This window comes from Taeniopygia guttata, chromosome 2, assembly GCF_048771995.1.
Source record: "Taeniopygia guttata chromosome 2, bTaeGut7.mat, whole genome shotgun sequence".
In the NCBI taxonomy this organism is placed as follows: Eukaryota; Metazoa; Chordata; class Aves; order Passeriformes; family Estrildidae; genus Taeniopygia; species Taeniopygia guttata.
The window spans coordinates 56,325,777-56,349,322 of NC_133026.1; the positions used below are offsets into that span (position 1 = coordinate 56,325,777).

Consider the following 23,546-nt stretch of genomic DNA (forward strand, 5'->3'; position numbering starts at 1 on the left):
GTATCTGTGACTCTTAACTATTCAAGTTCAAAAAATAAGTCTTGAGAACTGAAAGAATCATGAATGTAATAAATGTAGTAACTGGCATAATCTATCTATTGGCATAATTTATTTAGTCTCTCATTTCATTAAGTGAAAGGGAGCCTGATAATTCAGTATGAGTCAAAAAAGCCCTATAGTTATTAAGAATAATGAAGAATAAGATTTTGGATAGTGAAAAAAAATCAATTAAATGTTTATGTTATCAATCATAACAATATTTCACTTATCTGAATAATTAAAATTAATAGTCTTGATTTTGAACAGAAAAATAAAACCAACATTACATTGCATTAAAAAGATCAATGACAATTCATGAGTATCATTTAGTCTCCCACATTAACATAAAATACTTCAGTTCTTTCAAGATATGTAGGTTTTAACTCATAAAATGGAGAGAGAAGTTTATAAAATATCATTATCTGAAATGTACAATTAGGAACTATTGAGTTCTGTCTTTAGAAATTTCAATACTGTAAAGGAATTTTCAAAAATATTTCTGCAGTTTGCTTAGAGAAATAAATATTTCAGAAACTATGTCTGGGTTTAGCCAATTTGCCTAGAAAAATCTATTTTGTTCCATAAAATAACAGTAAAAATACCAATGAGATAAAATTAGGTATCAATTAAATGACCTTCTTAACTCCTTTTTTTATTCAAATTACCTATAGACAGAATAATAGGGCAAATAAATCACAGACTATTGCATACATCTTCCTTTATTTTATTTAACTCTTTAGTGAAGCATACAGAAGTATTTTGAAAAAAAAGCATTAAAAATTATTTAATATGCTGCATTTAAGTCTGATTAAAAGGTTTTTTAATAGCTACCAGGTACCGTGAAAGAGTACCACAGAAATTTCTCACAATGATTTCATGAACAAATATTGACATTTAATTTTCTTTCTCTTATTCATCCAGTCTGCAAGTCTTGGACACCCAATATTGTTAAGTTTTCTCATTCTTACTTGAGAGATTTATCTGGTAGTCTGAGCATTAGACAAATGGAGCAAGGTGATGGCTCCCAAAATGGCATGTTTACAACGACATGTCAGACTAATACCTCACCATTAAGGTTATATATCCTTTTCCCCTAGAAAAAACATCTTGCATGTCATAAGCTAGATTTTTGTTGAACTTTAGTATCTAGGGAAATAAGTCCTTCTGCAAACTGGAAAATGGATGTTTTTGTGGTGTGTAAGTTTGTTTGTTTGTTTTTGTTTTGTTTTGTTTGTTTGTTTTTGTCTTCTGGTGCTATGAAAAAGTTCTCATTTTATCTTTATATAAATTTGCAGACACTCCAATCTCATATCCTATATCCAAGCTGAGTTTTGAAAATTAGTTCCTTTTTACAGAAGCAGTCTGAAAACCTTTTTTGAAACTAAGGTGCATCATTAGCTTAGGGGGGAGATCATAGGTTTCAGCAATTTATTTATTTGACCAACACAGCTCTGAGGATTATCCTTTAAAGCTTCTCTAAGGGTGTGAGATTCTTATCTGACATTCTGATGACTTTCCCATTCCTTCTCAGTGAATACTGGTTTTTTAACTTCCATCATTAAAGATGAAAAACTTTGGAATAGACCTTAACATATGCAATTGTTTGTCCTCTGAACTTTACATAAATTTCTTGAAAGATGGTTGTTCAGACAACTTGTTTTATAATGCTGTATTTTATGTAGGGTAATAGAATTTAATTCCATATCTTGATTCATGATGAGATTGAGTAATTAATTTCAAACTCTGATCTTATTTAAAAAAACCAAAACAAAACTAGACATCTGCTTCACAGCATTGCTAATTAAGGAAGATTATTTGCTCTTAGCTACATATAGTTGCATCTTATTTTAAACAAAGAGTAATTTTGATCTTTTTTTCAAATTTAGGAATTTCCATCTGCAAACATATTTTCTGTTCCTTTCTCCTTTTCATTATTACATTGAATACCAGAGGTTACAAGACATATGCTGGCAAAACCTTGCCTGCTACAACCGTACACATTAAGAAAGATTATTTGTCAGAATTTTGAGTGTTTTTATACTTAATTTTGTTCTCACAATATAAGTATTTTCATTTAAAATGTACCACCCCATTATCCTTGAGAGAATCTCATAACATAGAAGTGTTTCTTGTATTTGAAATACACTTCACCTATTTCTTCCCAAACCACCCAGATTTATTCTATAGTAGTTTTACAGTAATTAATTTTGTTAAGCTGCCTTGTTGATAGTGCCTTGTGTCCTTTTCTCTTTCTCCTGTAGATATTTGTCTTCTTCTGGGCTTACCCCTTATTGGTTCTAAAGCTTAACTGATAACATCTGTGAGAGAGTCTCATAGGTTTACAAAGTAATTTTTGGAAATTTTCATGGTTTGCAACTGATCAGTGAAAATTTACTTTATGTACAGTCTATACACCATTATTTTAATACTTTTTAATACTTGGTTTATGTTCTGTCTCCTTTATTCCTTTCAGTTATGTCAGTAATCTGTTCTGAATGTCTGCGATTTAGATTCAGGCTCAGATAAGAGACTGATGTAATAGAGGACACGTCTAAATACATTTCCTTTAACGAATGGATGAAGCTTATTAGTCCAGAGACAAGCTCTTTATTACAGTTTCCCAAAACAAAATATTTGATTTTAGAAGATTTTTAAGTAGAAAGCTGTTCATTGCAAGGCTATTGGTCATGCCCTTTTGTTCCAGCCTTTGCAGAGATCTTTCTAATCCTGTACTGTCCCATTATGAGTCATAATCCACATTGTCAAGAGTCTGCACCCTTTTCTTTCTCTCTCTGAGACACTTGTTTATGACATACCATGAAATTATCTCTCCTGAAATTTACATATTTTTAAAGTGGAGATAAACTCGAGTCCATAATTTCCTTTGGAATGACTTCTCCTGCTGATTCTTTCCTATTAAGAAGTTTGAAGGAACTTAGAGTAATTCTGGAGGACTAGTTTTTGAGCAGTACAAGTATAATGACCAGCTACCTCTTCAGATGATCTCCTTTCAGATGACTGTTCATTTCTGGTGTAAATCCATTTTGTGAATCTTTAGAAGGCAAATCCATGCATCTAATCTCTTTTGCTTCTGTTTGTTTATTTATTTTCTTCAAAGAAGTGTTCACATGCAGAAAAAAAGAAAGGCTGGAATCAGTAATTCACTGAGAAGGCACCACCAATCCTTTATCCAGGCAAGGTAAAACTTCATCTTATCATCAGGGGAAGAAGTCCTTCAACTGTGCTGATAATGTTAATTTTTAGTCATGTAATTAGTCTTTTCCAAAACTAAAATAAAAGGAAAAACAAAAGACATACTGAGTGTTTCATATTTTCGTTTCAGACGACTTATAATCAGATTTCTGTTACCTTTGAAAAATTTACTCCTGTTTTCTTTGGATTTCCTCTTGCTGCTTAGGAGTTTTAAAATTTTTTGTCATCCTATGCATCTTTCAAGGAACATAAATGGATAATAATATAACTTTATCTTGTAGGGTTATGTGAAAGTAGATGTATTGTAAATGAAGAACTCTCAAGGTATACTAACAACATTATGCAAATATTTAAAAGTTATCTTATGTTTTTGTGTTCAGTGAAATACTTCAAATAAGACTTAGAGATGGACAATGATTGTGGAAGATATAAAAAAACTGAACAAGATGGAACAAAACAGAAGCCTTTAAAAAAAAACAAACGCAAACCATCACATATCAGGTAATGAATGCTACAGGAAAATGTACATGCAGTAGGAATAAATTAGCATTTCCAAACTTTTTAGTGCTTGACTTAGAAACTTTCTATCCAATATTTTTTTAATATAATATGTTTTAACAGTTAGTGTACTTCTACATTGTGAACTTTTCATTTATATTTGAAGCAATTTTGATTCTGTAAATGCCAATCTGGCTTCTGATTCCAGCATGACTTTTGCCATTATTACAGTTTTGGATTGCAGTACAAATGAGTTACAAGCCAATTACCTTGAAAAAGGAGGAAACATTATGGAGAAAGATATCATATATAAATTTACAAAGAAGATTTTAGAAAACGGTATTAATATTTTAAACCAGGAAACTGGCTAGAACTGATTGATTTCTACATAGGATAAATAGCTAAAAGCTTCAATAAAGAATACAACTCTTTGACCCAATATGTACTCATGCCTTTGGGAAGAGTCAGCAAATCGTGAATCCCAAAACTGCCATTGGAAGTCAATTAGATACTGATAAGATTATTTAAAAATATGAATTTTTTACTTATGTGTCTCTTATGCTATATCAACCTCTTTTACTTAGGAGGGTATGTTTTCTTATGGATTTATACCATAATGAAAGACAGGTGAAAAAGATGTTAAGAACACCTGGTCCCTTTCCACAAAGGTGTAGGGTAGCCGTGTGTAGTAAAGAGTATTGTGAAGTTGAGTATATTCACAAGTGATATGAAATTAAAAGCTGTAATGAAATCTTATAGAAAGGTATCATGATACCAAGTGACTAGCTATATCAAAAAATAGGTGGAATTCAGTTTTGCTGACTACACTTTAAAGTACATTGATAAAAAATACCTAATGTTCAACATGTCGTTTGCTGCTATTACTTAGGAAAGAAATGTGGAAACCACTGTGAAAACACTGTAGTCCAAACACTTTTTCCTGTAACAACATTGAAAAACACAAGCAATATTATGAATAATGAGGGAAAAGTTGGGTAACAGACAAAAATCATATTCTGACTGTGCAACATCAAAAATGAAGTGCCCATTCCCTTCACATTGTATAAACAGACTGCCATTCTGAGTAGGAGCTAGGTGAGTTCTTTGACAAAGCATCAGCAAAAAGGACAGTTGGGGAAAGAAAAGAATTTCAGAAGGGCAGCTAAAAGAAGAGCTTGTGTGTGAGAATGCTTGGGTTTGGCTGCCAAAAATTCAGAGAATCTCTGAAGTTAGGAATGAAAAGGAGCTAACAGCTAACTGGGAATCAGACTCCCAAGCATTTAATGTTCCATGTATGATGGCAGCTTATGGCTACAGCTGATGCGGCTTCTATGAATGACAGCAGCTGGTTTTCAAGGGAGGGAAAGAGGGAATATATTGTCAGTCAGGATTGTCTTTGAAGTGAATATGTCTCTGAGCCTTGCTCAGAAGTTAAATACCTACATAAACACACTACTACATGTGCTATACAAATTCCACTATGGAGTTATTGCTTCCAGTGCTATTTCAATACAGTTTCTATACCACTAATAATTCTTACATAACATTTTGCAGACCCATAAAATGCAGATACATAAGCTTCCAGGCAGCCTATAGATGCATCAGTATCAAACAACAGTCAAATAACTGTTTTCTTATTTTATATTTTCCCTATTTTATTGTCATGTCAGATCATTTAGGGTCCACCTCTGAACTAAGAAAACAATTCAGGAGTCTAGTTCAATTTCCAAGTATATGATATATGTCATACAAGTAGGAACTATGCTTCATGAAAACAGAAAATAATATTTCTAGTTTACATAAATAAAAGTGAAGTAAATCTGCAGGTATCTCTGAGTGTACGGTGCCAGTTCTGAAAGTGTTATTAACTAAAATTAGAGGAAACCTCTTTAAAATTTGCTCTGGTCTTATTTTTAGTGATAAGACTGTAGCAATTAAAATCAGCATATTCCTATGGGTTCTAATTATATACAGGATACTTTGTCCAAAAGGTTCATATCTTGAAGAATCAGATAGAATGAGCAAATCTTATGACTCCCTTGGAATAGAGAAGACAAAAAAAAAAAAACATTTAATGACTACATAGTGAATTAGTACTGCTGAAATTTCTATATGACTGTTATTGGATAGGTGCAGTATAAGATTTTGTGAATGGCTTGACTTGTCTTTCTTTTAAGGCCTTGTATATTTTGGGATTACTCTTGTTACCTCTCCTCATATCTTGAACTAACCAGCAAGAGGCATTTCAGGGATATATGGTATGGCTTCATTATTATTACAGGGAAAGAATGTAATGAATCTTAGAAATTGCAGAGAGAATGTGTACAGAATTCATTTAAGTTAAAAAGGGCTAGTTTGGGACAACTCCTGTGGCAGAGGAAATTCATAGGCAGTTCTGGCTGAAGGGTATTTTTAGGAAGGAAAAGTGGGCAGAGGGTGCTCAGAACTTCTTGATATCTCCCTATGTACATGTGGGACCACCTGCCTTGGGTTTACATTCACAATTCATAGGAAGATATTTGAGGAAGTTTTGCTCTCTTTTCTGTTTCTCTGATGACAAAGCAGGACTATTTGGCAATTTTTCAATAAAAAGCTGAAAATGTGGAGAATCTGTGGCTCAATTCTTACATGACAACCAAGCATCACTTAATACAAGCATATCCATGAATAACAGTGGCAATCTTCTCTTTATTGCTTTCCTAAAATATGAAGCTTTGTTGCACATCCCCAGTATATATCACCATTATTACATCTTTCAATATATTAACTGTTCTATTTAAAAGGTCTAAAAATTGTGTAAATAGAATCCACATTAATCCCATCTGCTCAATGAGAAAGAAATGCAAGAAATTACCTGTCTTGAGATCTTCATTCCATTTTCCATGATGCATTTAATGTGATTGCCATGACTTTGAAGAAAATGTCTTTGTGGAAGAACAGGCTTTTTTCATAAACTGCTATTGCCTTATTTGCTGTGTTAGGGATGAGGAATATCATTTGACCTAGGATAAAACATGGAGTATCATATGATCTTTAGGTATAAATCTGTTTTTGCACACAAATATACATATTGGGACAAATGGAATAACTGAGACTTGGGTGCTTAAAATAATATTCAATAATTAGGAGAAAGAAAAATAGTTAAGTCAACAGATTGCACTAAAATGCATATTATATTGGTTAACCTCATAGATATTTGAAAAAAAAAAAACAACTTTTGGATGTTCTCTGGGGGATATTTAACAGAGATATTTAACTCAATGAGATAATTCAGTTTACTCTGTATTAGTAAGCAATGATTTTCACTGAAGTCTCTAGCCTTCTGTTGGACATTTACTCAGGATACCCTTGCTGAATGTTAAGATTCTGAAGTAAAGCTAATTAGTCTGTCTAATGAGTGCTGCAAAGGCCTGACACAAACCTGCATAATAGTCTTGTAAGTGTGGCTGGGGTGCTATTTGTTTATTTAATTCTTCCAGGGCATTGTCTGTTTTTTTTTTTACAGGGCCACAACCTCTGGACATAGGTAGCAGACAGACTTCCTGCTGCCCTGACCCAACTGCTGCCTTCTAGCTCAGCCTGAAAACTCAAGAGAGGGTACAAGTGGGGATTAATGAGCTGTTTTCAGGAAAAACAAATGCTCCAGGGAAGGTAAGTGACGTGGTAAGCAGTAACACCATAGTGTAAGTACAAGCTGATGATGCCTGGAAATGGAACTAGAATGCAAACTTTCCAGACAATGTTAAAATGATAATATAACAGCAAACCTTTATTTGAAAACCCTTAGGTTCAGAATATGGCAAACCCCACACCCCAAATCAGATTAGTACAATTTTATAAGACTGGGCAATTAGAATGTCTAGCCAATATTGTCCAATAAGAGGAGCAGTTGGTTAAATAATTCCCCCCCTGGGTTCTGACCTATTGGAGCTGTCCACTCAATCTCTTACCTTACCTTTATAATATCCACGATTACATGGTACAAAATATAAAGTCCTTGGTGAACTAACAGGCAAGATTAAACTAAATTTTAGGAAAGCATCAATATGTGTCTGTTCACTGCAGGAAAAAGCTGGAAAAGCACTAGAAGTTATACGTAGGCACTTAACAGTGTATAAAGCTACAAATACATGAAGAACACAGAAAAGCTAAAAACTTAAGGCACTACTGAGACACTTTCAAAAAAGTGTAGAGAGTGGAGCAATTTTATCATGGATGGATCTAAAAAGGAAGACATCTTAGGACACATTGAGATTACATTTTAAATACTTATTTTGCAATTGATGAAGATATGTATTTGTACTTACTTTGAGGCATATTAACTTGGATGGATTTTGGTGTCAAAATCTTTAATTAAACTTATTTCCTGATGTCCTGAGAGTAGCTCAAAACCCAGAATTCTTTAGGTTCATCATAAACAGAACCTTCTGAATGATCCTTCAAACAATTGAGAACAGATTCATTTGAAGTTGAAGTGTAATTCTAAACTGATGTTGATTCTGTAAATTTCTGAATGTTTTTTAAATAAACCAAAGGTTAAAGCACACTTTATTGTAAATCTGTGATTTTGTTTCAGATAAAAATTCTCTCTTCAGTGAATGATACTAGATTTGAGGTTTAGTTTCAGTCTGTGCTAGAATAGTTGGAATAGCATAAATAAAATTTATTAAGGAGGTATTTAGGAACTGCCTACTGGTCTGTACTCACCTGTCTTAGGAGGAAGCAAAATTACATTTCAGGAAAATGTGTGTATAACCTTGTACAAAAAAAATGCATGAAGGTGTTTTTGTTTGTGTGTAAACAAATGGATTTACATGGCCTGAAGTAGTATATTTGAAGTTAAAGCTAATTTCTAGAAATGTAGTACAAAAATGGAACCCCATATATCAAGACTGTCTGTGATAAATGTGAGTATGTTCACAAAAATTATGCAAGCAAGAAACTAAGGGCTATTTTCTTCATTTGTAATATTAAAAAAAACTAATACAGGTTTTGATATAAAAGCTGCCAGCTAGTTAACTCTTTCAAAATTCTTTGGTAACAGCATAAATCTACAAAATAATTACTGACAACTGTGCCTTTCTTCCTCAGATTATTGCATCTATACCTTTCATGGGTCAATGCATGAGTGTGTCTTTTGAAAGTGCTCTTAGCAATGTCATTTGATCAAGCATTCATAGTTCCTTTTGTGAGGTGTTGCCTATTATAAGAATCCATGTTAATACATTCCATTGATTGATGGAGTCTGGTAAAATATAACTTTCAGTATAGGCTCAGTTGTTTTGTTTTTTGGTGTTTTTTTTTCCTTCTAGTCATTTGTTTACTTCATGTTATTAAGAAAATCAGAGGTAAAGATTACAGATATAATTTTGTATGAGTGGATGAAAGAATGCCTTTAACCTAAAGTCAGTCCAGGAAAATTATCTGCTTGACACCTAGTTAGTAGGGCTAATCAAACAGCGCAGGAAAGGTAATATTTGTTCAAATGTAAATGACATTTGCCTCTCTAAATTTTTATCAGTCAATATGGTCATAAGGATTTATTCTTGATCTCCAAATTCCTTGCTGAATAACTATTCATATATAATTGTGCTTATATTCAATGACAGTTTGGAGTTATATAGAGATTTTGCAAGTGCCAAAGGCTTTCTGGGAGACAATAAATGTATGGAAAAAAGTAGGCTCTCTTTAGTGAAGAGGAAATAATTGGAAAACTAAGATTTTTAAGGAACCTTGTAAAGTGTAGAATAAATTAAGAAAATAGCAGAATGTTCGAAGATTGAAATGACAAAATTGAAAAGTATAATCCAAAGCAAAAATGGCCAGATCTTCAAGTATTTTGTAGATCTCTGAATTTGTGTAAATTCTGTTAAGATCTCTCTTCTTAGTGGGTAAAAACCAGTAAATTATATTTGTGTGAAATAAAATATAACCATTTATATCTATTTGCTGATGTATTTAATGGGAAATTAATTTCCAGTTTCTTGCTTATTGCCTCATTATTAGTGATTTTCATTTTCCTATGGAGGAAGAAAGAAATTCCTCCTAAATCTTCCAAATAGGTAGTATATATATTTCACTAAAAAATGTAATCGTTTATTTATTTCTACATCTATTATAAATTCTTAAGTATATCTTCTTTGAGAGGGTGCACACCTGTCAAAGAAAAAGATATAAATTCCACCTTGTTACTATATTGGAAACGCATATTCCCCTGCTGCTTTTGCAAGAGCATAAAAAAAACCCCATCCCTGCTATCATTGTAGTAACAAAAGGGAATAAGGGTAATGGAAGTTTCAGTACATAGCCTATGTTTGACTCTTTGCTCCTCGATGTTCCCTGATCTACTTTTGCCCCTTGCCTTCCTTATTTGATACTAAATTGATATCTAACTCCAGCCATTGTTTTGCTTATTCTCATTCAACGTACTATGCAGAGCCCATTCTTTTGTTTGTTATTGGTTCAGTAAGAAAAATGGTTGCAGTAGAACTGCCATAGAGATTTCATTGAATAAGGATACTCCAATCCCTAAAAGTTGTGAAAATTCCAAACCCAGAAACTCACATACACTGCTACCTTAATTCTGCAGAGACCAACATACTATTAATTATTGGGTTCTTCAAATTATTTGTGTAACAGAAGGAAGCTGTAAACTGTGATCAAAGTGATCACTGCCTTGGGCATCTTTCCTATTTCCAAATTCACCACATCTTTCTGTTCATGGTGGGGCTTGTGTACTGCCAGATGAAAACATGAAGGTTCAAAAGATACAGAAACAAACCTGAGACCTGGAGAGTTCATGCATGAGCAATGTATGTAAACCTACAGCAGTATCCCTTATTGCTGCATCTGGAAGAAAAATAGTTAGTTCAGTAAGATTAATTTTTTTTTTATTCCTATCATTAGCAACAATTCCTTCTAATGATAGCAGTCTGCAGATTGTTTTCTTTTTTAAGATTTTTATGTATTTCTGTGCTTTTAAGATATTTTACAAAAGTAGACTTGGAAAAATTCTCACTATTTCTTTCCCAAACTCCAATTTGGTATTGCAAAATTACCTCAGTTTGATTTAATAGTGTGATTTATTTACTGGTTTTGTGTCCATGGCATCTATAATTTACAGTCATTCTGAAGGCTGGCAGATCTCATGGCAATATTGCATTGAAGTCAGTTTGAATTAATTCATTAGTTAAAGAATCTATCATAATTTGATTCCTTTTCAACAGTTGTCAATGATAGTGTCTGCTGCCAGCTAATCTTCATTATTTAAAACAACAATAAAAACAAAAGCTAATGGCTAGTTGAGTAGAATTGTATTGCTTAAGGCTTGCAGCTGATCTTACAGCTAATAATATGAGTGCGTTGCAATTAGTTCTGATAGATGTTCAGATTGCATTTCTTTGATAAGGGAGGAAAAAAAACAGAAACAGAAATTTGACTTTATGAGCTATTATTCATTATTCAGGCAATGACAACGGTTCCTTTAAATTAAATAGCCAGGTTCTGCATTGGGATTTATATAATAAGATCTTTGATTATATATGGACAAATCCAAAAAATGCTGAAACCTCAAGACTGTAATGTCAGGAACAAATCCCAAGGCAGCTAGAAAAAGTATGGTTTTGATTTAGCAAAATAAACTATTCAAATCCCAAAGCTATGTCTTTGAATATTTTTGGTGTTTAAGATTCTGATTAGCCTTACATTTTCCTTTGCCAACTAGTATTTTTCTTTATTTCAGAAAAGCCTGTTCTTCTCTTCCCTTTGTGACATTGTTTTCTCCAATCAAGGAGTGCAGATGTTTAATTATTAAAGGACATTTTCTCCAGACAGATATGGAATTGCAAGTTTTCTGCAATAATATACATGCAGGGATGACTTCTGCTCATGATAAATTAGTGTAATTTTGAAATGCCTTAATAAGAATAAATTATATTCAAATAGGAAGCAGTAGACTTTTTAGAGTATTACTCCCTTTCCCACTGCCTATTATCCCCAAAACAAAGTAAAGAACTTGAATATCTTTACTGGGAGAGATGTTTGTTTATCCAACAACAATTTTTGTGCAGCACAAATATTGCATTTCAGTTGTTTGTACAATTACATGGTATCTGCTAGCATTATCTTGGATGCAGACATCCTTATCCACAGCTTACTTTTTCTAATGAAAATCCTGGCAACTGAACTGTCTCGTCTGAGTTTTCTTTGACTATACAAACTGTTGTAACATAAAATAAAACCAAAATAATGCAAGTGAACCAAAAGATTTTATATGAAATAATACTTAAGTCTAGCTGTAAGCTGAAGAAAATTCAATTCAAATTTTATCACCATTTATATAACAAATAGATTTTGCTTTTAATACATTCATGCTGTACCATCTATTTTTTTCTACATGGTGTGCAGATGGCACAGAGGTTTCAGATATTCAACAGACCTGCACACTCTCTGTTGAAACCTTCCCAAGTTTAACAACTAAGGATTCATTTTGCTTAATCAAACTCTTAAGGTAAATGCCAGGACTTATTTTTCCAGTAATCTACATTTTATGTTTATCGCTATTTGTCCATTCTGAATTCAGAAATTATTCTGAAGTTAATTCTAAAATTCACTTCATTTTTAGAGATAGGTTCATAATCATATAGTTTAGCTTACATGAAAATTAAAAGTTGAATTATGTGTTTTAGCTAATATTTCCAGATTTTGCTGCCTTAATTATTTCACCCATATTTAAAGACTCCATGGTGTTTTTTTCTGACACAGAGGAAATGACCACTTGATTTTATGTTTAGGCTCAAACATAATATAATATAATACAAACAAACAAACAAATTTCATGTTACTGGCCATTGTGAGCCACCCCCCTTTTACTGAGGTGTGGAACAACGGAAACATAGTTATCAAGGGAAACTCTTATCTTACAATATCTCATGGATCTTTCAAGGACAGAAAGGTTTGAGTAAATTTTTCTTCATTTAAAGTTGATGCAATGTACAATAAGAATGGTCAGAAGGTTAATTAAACTCTGTAAGCAGCATCAGTCTGCTCATAGCAGGATGAGTGCTTTTAATTCACCATAATAATAGAAATCCCTAGATATGTTATCTTTTCATATTACTGAAAATCTGGATCTTATAACAATTTTTCCAATGTTTCTTTTCCCCCCGGATTGCCATTTATATTATAAAACATATATGTGTGTTGATATGCATACATGTGCATGCCTCCCTGTCCTCAAAATATCCATATATTTAATTTTGATGACAATATTCTCCTTGTATAAAATAGCTGCTAAGATAGTGTGAGATTGGCATGGTTTAGATCTGGGAAATATGTCTATTTACCACAAGAAAAACAAATATGTGAAAGAGTAGTAACAGGTAATAAGTTTTCATGAGCAATTTCCAGTAACTGATTATTAAAAAATATTGTTTACCCATGGTGTTTGCTTCCAGCAGGTGACCAACTCCCTTCCAACAGCCCGAGTAGATGCAGGTATGTAATGATAAAAATACTCCACTTGAACAGTCATTCCTTTTCTTTTTGCAGTAACAGACCACATGGCTTGGCGTACAAGACTGACTCAGACAGCAATAGCTGCAGTAGATCTTTATGCATTAGATACACATTTTGACACTGTGCTAACTTGGTATTTGAAATTTTGCTGTGATATTCAGAAACTTATCATAAAGTAAATCAAGTTTTTCATTGGACAGGGCTCTCTTGACCTCGTTTTTCTTCTCTTCATTCCAGCTAATTTTACCCTATTTGTTCTCCACCGCTCTGTTTTTGGTTTCTTTTTGTATCCCAGGACTGAAAAATCAGATGCCAAACTTGACAGGGAAAAGATACTAATGAAACATATTATTACATTGAATTTCAAAAAGAAAGTGAAAATGTGAAAAATTATTCCATTAAATTTATTTTTCTTGCATTAATAATGTCAAGCGAGTGGGATAAACACAGCTTCCAAACTTTATTTGAAAGGAGAAAATTAATGACCATAGTATGACAAGAGAAAACATGATGTTACTGGTCTGAATTTTTTTTCCAATTACAGAATGCTTAGGTTTTGGAAGAATAAAAAATTAAGTGTGCTTGTCTTGGCACATAGGGAACACAAGGTAAATAATCTGGCAAATGATAATAGAAAACTTGTGAAGACTGCATTTTATCTCTGTGTTCAACTTCATCAATGATTATTTTTCTGGAGGACAGTTTGACTCAACGGCAGGAGGACAACTTGTGAATATTTCCCTTTCCCTCCCCCTTTGAAAACAAGGGATTAATTCTGGAATTTTAAATTTGGGCTTGCTACAATTGATACATTTTAGAATACTAATATGTGTTAGATTTAGAGAGCTCAGTATCAATCTTGATCATTACAGATATATCTGCATTTCAGGTCCTTGAAAATTCCTAACTAGCCATTTATTTTAGTAGTACCAGTTGCTGCCTTTTTCCTGACCTGCAAATTAAACTCAAGATAATTTTAATAAGGAGGTAATATAAAAGAGGATCTTTAATTAAGGTCTTCAGAGGCAGTTATGGAAAGATGTCCATAAAAACCCACACCCCTACAGGGATGGGTACACATTTATAAGTTTTAGGATATTAGCACAATTGAAAAAAAGCACCAATTAGGAGGACAAGTGGTGATGCAATTTCTCCCCAGGTCAAGATCCTTCTCTGGAGCCGCCCTTGGCACTAGCTGTACTTTGTCCATGAAAATGTGTCTCAAAGAGTTGTTCTTGGCCTTGGTTCCCAGAAAAACCAGAATAGCACTGGGGCGTTTTGTCCCCTGGGGCTTGGAGCTCTGGAAAAACACTGGGAAAACTAGCCACTAATACAATACAAAAGGCTACAGAGCTACAAATATATATGCAAAGAATACAGATAATGAATAAAAGGGAAAAAAAGGCAAAACCCAAACCAGCATCACAGTCATTGCCTATCTGTAAAGACTGGTAATGCTCCTTAGTTTAGGCTGGTAAAATACTGTTAGCTAGAGCCATCTTTATAATTTAATTCAATTTTTTCTGCTAAAATAGCTTTCCTCTGTCATAAACAATGTGAGAGTATATTTCCCACTTTAAGCTGTAGCAGTTCCAGTGTATGATTGTGTTCTTCAAAATAATCCTGATAATGTCAGTGTCTATCATTTAAGTTGTTTTTGTTTGTTTCTTTGTTTTTCTTTCTTGCGTGTAATATTCTAAAACTGTAGCTTGGAGTTCTATGTATGACAGAAATAAAACTTCTACTCAGTTTAATATTGTCTCTTTTGTGTGATTTCAAATCCTCCATAACTAATCAATAGCTTTATCACAACACATTTCCTTAAGTCTCTCAAAGATAAGAACAAAGTAAAGTTTTGGGAAGTTTTGCTTTGGTGATCTGAGAGGAGATGATCTTGAGGTATTTAAATACTAAATAAACTGTTAAACTGTTACTTATGTTCAATATTGGTCCGTTGCTTCTAAGAGGTTTTGGGTTTTTTTTTTGTTTTTTTTGTTTTTTTGTTTTTTTTTTTTTGTGTAGCACTTTATGTATTGCTTCACGTGCTCGTGGTTCTGTAAGACACTAATTATTTGAAATATACATCTAGCTGTAAATCTCTTGCCGTGTTTGGTGTGGGGAGAAAAGCCAATGAAGAGCATACTGTCTCAATGGACTAGCAGTTTGACTATTAAATCTTTTGACTCACATAATTGTACTGCTATGAAGAGACTCCATTATCTCAAATTTCCATGGAGATATTGACCTGATTGTCATCTTGAACAGCAATTGCAACTCCTAAAATGCAGTAACAAAATTTTAGTAGTACGCTGTTTAAATGAGGAAAGAGGAAATCAAGCTTTCATGACAGAGAAGATTAAAACATCCTACTATGCAGCTAAAATTGTATATGTATAACCTGATATAAATGCCTAATATAGAACAGAAATTATTACTAGTATAAGTGTTTGAAGTTTTGAGATCTCCTCTGACCTACATGTAGCTCAATCAAGTATTGTGTGTAGAGCAATTATCATGTCAGAGTCATTAAATCTTCAAATTAGGGCTTTTATGTCTTTGAACAGAAGAATGAAATCTTTCAACTGGTGAATTCATACAGTGACAGTTACCTCCCCACATCTTTCTTTATAGGGTATCTTTTATTTGAGGAAAGCAAAGCTTATAAATTTTATGGATGTCCTGGGGTGACTTTATGATACTGGTATCCCTCCCAAATCTGTCCCAAATCAGGACAATGGATTTAAAGAAAGACAAGGCCTTGTGGTGGTCTTACTGTGGTCTTCCAGTACCTGAAGAAAGCCTGCAAGAAAGATGGAGAGAGATTATTTACAAGGGCATGTAGTGAGAGGACAGTGACAAAGGGGAATGGCTTCACACTGAAAGGGAGTAGGATTAGATTAGATATTGGGATACAATTCTTTACTGTGAGGGTGGTGATGCACTGGAATAGTTTGTCCAGAGAAGCTGTGGATGCCCCAATCATGGGAGTGTTTAAGGATAGGTTGGATGGGGTCCCTTTCAATCCCAGCCATTCTAGGATTTTATGATTTGATGAAAGGAAATTAAGACATACCAAAACGATGATTGAATCAGAAAAAAATGTGAGGAACAGTTGAAGATAGGTAGTATTGAACATATTACACTAAGAAAAGTTGATTAAGGATATTTTACATGAACAACTGGTGAACTGAGGTTCCAGAAGTAGAATGTGGACAACATTATGATGAGATTTTTTTAAGAGACTGTATGACAAGATCTTCACACTGATTTAAACAATATGTGAATTTCCTCTCTACTTTTCATCCTCTGAGACTTCATCTCTTGTGGAAGACCAACACCATCCCACCAGTAATAACAGCTGTTTTCTTATAGTCTGCATTTTGAATTTATGTCATTTTCCCCCACCACTTTCTTTTTCTTCAAGTTTCATAGCCTTTGGAATGCCAGTGTTGCTGAATAAGAAAAAATAATTGCTTTAATATCTGACAGTTTCACTTTAGGCAAATGCAGCAGAATTTGAATAGGAGAAAACCAATGGTGTTATCTATAACAAAAAGCTTTTCTGAAATCACTAATCCCCTTATGAAAGTTACTATATTCTTGAATCTTCCATTTTGGTATGCTTGTTAAGTCTATGATTATGGGAATATATCCATGAAAAATTCACTTAAGAATTATCTAGGGATGAAATATATCTACTGCATTAAATAGTCTGCATCACACTGAAATAATTACAGGACTACCTAATGCCCTCATTTTAGCTGAACTTTTTTTCTTATCTGATTATAACTTACACAGAAATTTGACCAGTTTGCACAGACTATGTATTATACTACATTAAATGAAATTATGTAGTTAATCTTAAATTTTACATAGCTTATCCCCACTGTCAGCTTTCCTTGTATTTCCATTCTTCACAGTGTTCCGATCACCAGTCAGCAAATTTGATCAAGAAGTGCAAATGGAATTCAGAACCACAATGCTTAAGAAAACCTGAAACAGTATGTCTATCCAGAGGAAAAATCTACTTGTATTGTGGGTCTATAGAATCCTATCATTGATTTAGGCATGCAGCGTTTCCCAGAGAAGTTGATTCGTGCACTTGACTACTTTATACATCAAATGCTGCATTTTAAAAACATTTCACATAGAACATTTTGTTTTAATTTTCAGCTTGCAAAAAACACTGTTTCCAATATTATTATTATTATTATGAGAGTAGCCCACATTTCATAATTGTCTATCTCCCCTTCCAAAAAGCAAAAGCAAGTGAACAAAAATCCCCAAACAAAGAAAAAATATTCCAGACAAGCCCTCCTACTTTCAAAAAAACCCCTTCTAAACTAGAAAGAAGACACTGAACATGGTATACAGTGATAATGAAAGTGAAAAGATGAGGTGTTGCATCTGAATTAAAAGATGCAGGCTTCACATTTTTTTTGAAGATAGACTAGGTTAGGGTGGCTCTTTGTGCTGCGTTCTGAATTTTTAGCCTAATTCTCATGAGAACTCTTATTTTTCCCCAATGACAGAAAATGTTTGCCCTTACCTCCTAGTTTTCAATGGAGCAAAGAAATTGCAGGATAGGGATCAAGGATCTTTCAAACAGTCAAGATTCAAAGCATGTAGTGCTTTGAAAATCAACACAGCAACCTTGAACATGGGATCTTTGTGCGAAGAGCTAGTGCAAACAGTTCAGTAGGGAGCAGAAAATGATGTTCCTTTATATAACATGATATTTGGATTACCTGCACAAAAAATGCTCTCAAACAAATGGATAGGAAGCACGAGAAAAGCACAGAAACAGGAGAGATGTCATGAGGAAAAGGAGGAAATTTACCAGTGAACAAGATGAAGAGTTGGGATGAGGCTCCTTTACCTACCCATGTGTAATACTGCTACTTGATCAGAGAGGTAAAATTATAAAAGATAAACATTTAAAATAGCATATTGAAAGTACAGGAAAACAACCTTTCCTTCACCTTGCTTTCTGTGCAATCGGAGCACCAACACTGTGATTATTATTGCACAATGCAATAAGACAGGGAGTTACCATGCAAACCACATATCAATTCAGAGGTCTTTTCCACTGTGTTTTTTGAATTGTTTAATATAGAAATGTGATCATTTACATGAGCAGCTGCTGCATGCTTATATGTGTGATAGAATTCTCAGCTTTGTGCATAGCAAGCAAATACAAAAACCATATCATTGCATCTGGCACTATGTTTCAACCCTGCTACCCCAAAATTGAATCCATAAGGAATGTCTGTGTTTCCTACTGCCAATTCATATTCCTCCCATTGATCAAATAAGAACAACTCAGTAAAACAGTGGGAGGAAGAAGTTCTAATTTCCTTTTTACATTACAGCACTGGTTGCTCACCTGTACTACTATTCTTTTTCTTCTTGAAAGCAGAATATTTTTACTAAAAAAAATTGAAATTATTTAGCATCGATGTCTTTCTATGATTCTCAAAAATCAAATGTGTTACTCTCTGAAAGTAGATTCTTACGTATTTTATTAGCTGGGCTTCAACAGAATTTATTAGAGATGAATTTTCATTTTCATCATTGGTAGTGTATCTATGGCAAACACAATGGAGAAAAATACTTAAAATTAGCCTCTGTGTCTGACAGAAAAAATGGCAATAAGAAACCATAAATTTTCTAGTGTTTTCAAAATGCCAGTATTTTGCACATATATTTATATGTGCAATTCTTTATAATCTCTTGTAATTTATTCTAGAACATGAGCTTGGTATTTGGTCACAAACTGAACAGAAGGCTGTAATACAGCACATCGTGGACATTTTCAAACTCCTCAATGATGCACTAGTAGATGAGTTATACATTAATATTCACAAAGATGCATCTCCTTATGAAAATTAAATTTTCATTAGGAAAAGTTGATGTTTTTTAAATGCTTAATAATTTAATTAATTTAAATGCAACATATTTTCTTTCACAAAATTTTCATTTATTAATATTTATTATAGCAGGATGGTATTTTGATTTAATATTTTATGTTAGAACATTTTGAAGAGATGTAAATTAATGTTATAGATGAAAATTTAGAATTTGGACAAGTTTTTTAAAAGTCTGAAATATTTGTTTTTTCAGCTGAATGCAGAAAGTAAAAATAAAGTGGTGTCAACATAGTGTAAGCAAAATTTAGTAATATTATTCTCCTACTAACCCAACACACAACGCTGTACCAGCTGCAAGGAAGTATATCCCAGTTGAAAACAGAATAGTATCCATCCCTTATTCTATACCATTTACATCATGCCCACATCCCATTCCTTCTCTACATCCCAGTTAATGATCATCACCTTTCCAGTCTTTTCATATATACACACAATATCTTTCCCTTGGTCTATGCATTAGCCTTCTAAAGTCTGTCAAGTTTCTTTAGTCCAGGACTTAGCGCTTCATCAGTCATAAAATTTCAGGGCAGGAAAGGTGGCCTGTGATGTTGGATTGTTGCATGCTGAAGTCAGTTCTGATTCCATCAACGTTGCACTTGTCCAGCTCCATAACAATAGTGTTCATAACAATTTGTTCTTCATTAATCTGGGCTATTTTTACTGTAATACTCTTAATATGGCATATAGTGACCATGGAAGTAATGATACACAATACTATATAGCAATTAACAATGTACAACTTAATTCATTGTCTCTTCTTACCCAGAATCAAATTCCCTAGATGTACACACCTGACACCTGCACTCTTCACCAAGTGCACCCAGGCCCTTGAGCAAAAACAATCCCACAGATGGATTTATTTGCCTTTGTCTGAGTCAAGAATAACCCAGACTGTTTTCCCCAGACTATATTTTAGTATGAATTAGAGGAACTCTGTCCCTCTCAGTTTTGATTGGGCAGGGTCAGCCCAGTTGGAAGATTCTCTAGTGCTGAGTAACAAAATGGCCTTTGCTAAATGTGTATCCCAGTGTTTGAAGGTCCTACTACTCAGTGGAGTTTTTAACAGTCCACTTCAGTGTTGGATTTTCCCAGAGGATGTGATATATTTAGATTATTCTTCCAGCATCTGTCAAAACTTACAAATTTTAAAGCATTCAACTAGAGAGAATTATGTATCTATATAGTTATCTGCCTGTCAGACTGAGTAATATGTTTAATGGCTAGGGCTAGAAGATTCTCAATTAACTGCTTTGAAGTTTAGCAGAATCTGTTACTTGTAAAAAAATGCATGTTTGGGGCCAGACATTATCTCAAAACCAAACTGAATTTTCAACATCTATAAAAATTAGCACAAATCATCCACACCTTAAATTCAAGTTCTGGAATAGTATCTACTTTGATCAAATATTTTGAGTTGAAGAGAATAAAAATGTTCTGTCAGATTAAAAAAAAAAACACAACAGAAAACAAGGCTGTGTTCTTTATATGTCTGTCATTACTTATACTACTGATTCTTTTGACTCTTGTAGCAGAATCACATAATCACAGAACACACTGAGTTGGATGGGACACATAAGGATCATTGAGTCCAACTCCTCGCCCTGCACATCACCCAAGAGTCACACCATGTGCCTGAGAACGCTGTCCAAACACTTCTTAAGCTCTGTCAGGGTTGGCACTATGACCAGCTTCCCTGGGGAGCCTGTTCCAGTGCCCAAACACCCTCAGGGTGAAGAAATCTCTTCTAATATCTAGCCTAAACCTCCCCTGATATAACCTCAGGCCATTTGCTTGAGTCCTGTCTCTGGTCACTAAATGATCAGTGTCTGCCCCTTCTCTTCCCCTCACAAGGAAGCTGTAACTGCAATGGGTAATTGCCCTCCTGGCTGCCAGGGCACTGCTGACTCAGATTCAGCTTTCCATGAATCAGGACCCCCAAATCCCTTTATGCAGTATTACTTTTGCTTTCCCATTCCAGGGGCAGAATCCAGCCCTTTCCCTTGCTGAACTTGATAGAGTTGGTGATTGTCTAGCCCTCTGATTTGTCAAGGTCTCTCTGCAGGGCCTCACTGCTTTCAAGGGAGTCAACATTTCCTTCCAGTTTTGTATTGTCTGCCAACTTGATTAGTATCTCTTTCAGACCAGTGTCTGAGATATTTTCGAAGATGTTGAAGGGCACAGGACTGAGGATGGATGCCTGCAGAACCCCACTAGTGACAAGTCACCAGTCAGATGTCACCCCATTCACTACAACCCTTTGTGTCCAGCCCATGAGCCAGTTGCTCACCCATCACATGATGTGTTTATCCAGCTGTGTGCTGGCCACTGTGTCTGGAAGCATACTTTGAGAGATGGTATTGAAAGCTTTACTAAAATCCAAGATTACTTCAGCTAGCTTCTCTTGGTCAGCTAGGTGGGTCACCTTGTCATAAAAAGAAATCAGGTGCTCCACCTTGCCCTTCTTCAAAATAGAAATGTTTGCCAGCTTCCTGTTAGCTGGGACCACTCTGAAGAAGTGTACAGGTTCAAACGTGGCCTCAGAGCATGTGTACAGGCAATTGCTCAGCCCTTTTCTAGCTTGGTTCCAGATGTGCCAGAAAAAGCTTGGTGGTGTCAGAACATCTCTTCTTGGATGTTTAGGGTTGGTAGGACAGACTGTTTTTGATGGCATATAGTCTCTGCAAAAACTTGCATTTCTTATAGAGAAGGAGCAAAAAAACCCATGGAAGACAGGCTACTTTCATGCCTGATCCTCTGATAAAGTGAAGAAGCAGTGATGCACTTTTTTTTTTTCTTTTTTTTTTTTTTTTGCTGCTAATAAGTCATTTAAGGGAAGTAATTTAAGACAGTGAAGTGTAATACTGAAAACTTGCCACCAAAGCAAGTACTGTTAACATGCAGTTTCAAACCAGCATATTTGGATGAGGATGTGCTGTTAATTTCAAAATACAGATTTTAATGTTTCTCAGATATATTCTGGGAGAAAAAGAGCACTCTATTTCTTTGTGTCCATTAGCTAAGTCTGCCATGTAGAAGGCTGTTGTCTCAGGAGTTTGGTGATGCAACTACCAATGTGAGGCAAGCTGAAAACACTCAGACATTTTACATTGGCATGTGATCTTGACTGTGTGAATTTCTTTTCATATTCTGCATTAAATTATTTTTTTTAAAGCATTTTACATGAAAGCCTCTATGAAGAAAAGAGAATTAGATGAAAGAGGGGACTAGAATGGTTGAGAGGTGTTGAAGACAGTTGTAAGATGACAGCTGGCTACAAAAAAAGAAAAGAGGTTTGGGGACACCCATCTGATCAGCTGAAGAGGAGGATTTGAGAACATGAGTGCAATGATAGAAACACTCCAGAGACAGAGAGATGAAGGACCAGGAACTAAGATCTGTCAGAAAGATTCTGCTGAATATGTTCCTTCCTTCTGGAAACTGAGCAATGAGGGAATTCTGCTGTGGGAAGGAGAAGATTCATATTCATGCTTTATCCAATACTAGGAATTGTAGATGTTCAGGCACTATTCCATCATTATGTGGTGCAAAGATCTGAGCTCATTGTCTCTCTGATGACGGGATATTTTGGCTGTATGAGATGTTTTTTCTGGTCCCCATGTGAGCCACCATTTAGGAAAACTTTTGTGTTTTAAGTTTACAATAACCACATTAGAGATGTGTACCTGAATGCTGACAAAATGTTAGCCTTGCATTATATGGATTAAGTAGGCAAATGCAGATTCTTTGCCCTTGCAACAATTATTGCATAACAAGGACAAAGAAAAGCTGAAAAGACAAAATATATTGATTGTGTAATCATTAATGGCCATAGTAAAGTTCTCGTGAAAGGCAGTTAATACAACAAATAATGACATGAGACAATTTTACTAACACTAAGATTTAGAGAAAGTCTAAGTTCTGGTATTTCTTTTCTGTGAAAAGTAAATGAAGATCATATATAGAGAAAACCAACAGTGTTTCTACAATGAAAGTGAGGTAATACAGGAAAATGCAGATGGCAAATAGCAGTTAAAAGGTCAGGTTTTAGGCACACAAAACAACACAAGTTCACATTGCAAGAGAACATGTGAGAGGACAGAGAGGATGAAGCTGAAATCAGAAACAAGAGAGTAATAAGGAATAAAAATTATTTAGTGGAAAAGACGGTCAACACCCAAGGAGACTTGCAGTGTAAAGAACGAAGAATGAAAATGCATTGTTGCAAATTATTGGAGTAATGAAAAGACAGAGAAGCAAAATATGTGATAGGCAGTAGAGCAGTATTGCTGTGGCTCGTAACTAAGTGGAAGGAATGCAGAACATCTGTTAATTGTTGTTGAGTTTGCCTTA

The 23,546-nt window shown here is 34.3% G+C and overlaps 1 long non-coding RNA gene across 1 annotated transcript; it reads right to left on the reverse strand.

The window, feature by feature from the left end:
• Positions 1-707: 707 nt before the first annotated feature.
• On the reverse strand, positions 708-10,600 carry LOC140682511 (uncharacterized). The gene is made up of 3 exons (XR_012054348.1): positions 10,532-10,600; positions 6,605-6,752; positions 708-3,327 (listed from the first exon to the last, which is right to left on the reverse strand). It is a non-coding gene; the product is annotated as an uncharacterized lncRNA (long non-coding RNA).
• Between the last annotated feature and the right edge of the window lie 12,946 nt (positions 10,601-23,546).